The sequence below is a fragment of the Apium graveolens genome, chromosome 4, assembly GCF_009905375.1.
Source record: "Apium graveolens cultivar Ventura chromosome 4, ASM990537v1, whole genome shotgun sequence".
In the NCBI taxonomy this organism is placed as follows: Eukaryota; Viridiplantae; Streptophyta; class Magnoliopsida; order Apiales; family Apiaceae; genus Apium; species Apium graveolens.
This window is the reverse complement of record NC_133650.1, coordinates 67,733,279-67,735,612: the sequence shown is the minus strand read 5'-3', so window position 1 is coordinate 67,735,612 and position 2,334 is coordinate 67,733,279. Positions and strand designations below refer to the sequence as shown.

General features: G+C 36.0%; 1 non-coding gene across 1 annotated transcript; it reads right to left on the bottom strand.

Moving 5' to 3' along the window:
- Window positions 1–1,816: 1,816 nt before the first annotated feature.
- On the bottom strand, window positions 1,817–1,923 carry LOC141721956 (small nucleolar RNA R71). Its single transcript, XR_012574995.1, has one exon. It is a non-coding gene; the product is annotated as a small nucleolar RNA R71 (small nucleolar RNA).
- Window positions 1,924–2,334: the final 411 nt, after the last annotated feature.

Here is a 2,334-nt window from a genome sequence, read left to right as displayed (position 1 = left end):
CACGCGCCCGCGCCAGGTCGGGATCACAGAATCCTGATTTTACTCTAATTTTGATCAGCGGGACTTCCAATCTGCATGGGATACTATATAAATATAACTTATGATCGTTTTTTATAACAAAACGTACCAGAGCTTAAGGAGAAGGCGTAAGAAGACCGTATAGCATAATTTAATCAAGGAGAAGAGGATCTAGTTTATTCTTGTGATTCTTTATTTTAAGTTGTAATTTTGGATGCTAGTTTTCTTATTTTGTGGACCTATACTCTTGTGTAACGTACTTGGTTTTATTATTTATTCAGTATAAAGACTACGTTTATTATACCATGCTTTCATCGGAACCCACGTTGATGATGAGTCCGATTATGGGCTAATCGTTATCGTGGGGTTCTAGCGGATTTACTTATGGATTTCTTTAGTTAATTTGTTTCGATTCCTTAGTGTGTGGTGATTGTATGATAGCCTGATATTGGTTGTGCTTATTCGTCTTATGAGCGTCGCGAACTTATAAGATAGCGGGTTAATCTCTAATGAAGCAAAAGTGAATTTAGAGGTTTAGGACTTGCCATGCTAGCATATGTTCATGTATTTGATATACATAATTCGTAGGTAATTTTAACCATCTTACTTGCCCTATGTAATCATGATAGATAACTTGTACATTAAACCGTTATGTTGTCCAATTCTATAGACATATAGGGACTCAATATAATTGGCATCTATTCAGCTTTTATCTCTTTTATGGATGTCTGGTAGTATGGTATTCGTACAACGAAAGTTGGCGTTTATCAGTTTCATGTTATCTGATTAGTGTCATCACCATTGCATTCTAGGTTAAGAACAAAGATGCTATTAAATGAAATAGTAATGAAATTAGAATCCCATGTTCGTGTCATATAGTAATCAATCCTTTTAAATCTCTTAGTTAATGTTCTTTAGTATAATCTCTTAGTTAATCTTAATTATAAACAATATCAATTTGTTAATTATCTTAGCATTGGATAATAACCATACCATTGTTGTATAAGTGCATTGATTGAAATTAACCTAAAACAGTCTCTGTGGGAACGAACTAGAAATAATTCTATATTACTTGCGATCGCATATACTTGCATGAATATTAGCGCGTGTTTACGTCCTGAACAAGTTTTTGGCGCCACTGCCGGGGAACTTGGGGATAATTTTTAGTTTATGTGTTTGTCATCAGTGGTCATTAAAGTTCATTGACTCGGACATTGTTACTTACTTATTTCCTTGTCGTGTTTCAGGTACTCTAGCGAGCGTGTATGGATACATATTCTCGGTCTCGTAAGAGAACACTGGATCAAGCTGAGGAAGAAGTTGTAGTAGCTAAAGAAGTTGTAGTAGCTAAAGAAGTTGTTGAAGAAGTTCTTGTCGAGGAGAAAGTTGAAGAAGAAGCACTTATTGTAATGGGAGAACTAGAAGCACATCTGAAGGCTTTGATGGATTATCTCAACCGAAGATTAATGATATTCAGTCTAGCATTGTTTGACCAGCCATCTCGGCTAATACCTTTGAGATCAAGTCGAGCACGATTCAGATGATACAGAACTCAATTCAGTTTGGGGGTTCTCCGACAGAAGACCCCAACATGCACATCAGAGATTTCATCGAGATCTTCGACACTTTCAAGTTGAATGGAGTTTCTGAAGATGCTATTAAATTGAGGCTTTTCCCATTCTCTCTGCGGGATAAAGGTAAGTGCTGGTTACATTCTCTACCACCAAGGTCTATCACCAAATGGGAGGATCTTGCTCAAAAGTTCTTAACTAAATTCTTTACTATGGCGAAGACTGCGGCGATCAGAAACACACTTACTCAATTTGCTCAACAATCTAGAGAATCTTTATGTGAGGCTTGGGATCGCTATAAGGAGATGCTTAGGAAGTGCCCACATCATGGGATGCCTGACTGGATGATCATTAACCGCTTCTATAAAGGTTTGGGTGCTACTTCTAGACCCATGCTTGATTCACGCAAGTATACACGTTCTCACGTAATACAAAATTATTTCTAGTTCATTCCCACATGGACTGGTTTAGATTAACTTTGTGATTTATACACTTATACAACAATGATATGGCTATTATTCAATGCTAAGATGAATACAAATTGGGTTTTGATTATACTACGATTAATAAATGAGAATTATACTAGAGAACATTAACTAAAGAGAGTAAAGAGAGTTGAATAATATATAATACAAACATGGGATTCTAACTTCATTAAGTACTTCATTCAATAGCCTTTTCATTCTTAGCCTTATCATGTAATGGTGATGATACTAATCAGATAACACGAAACTGATAAACGCCA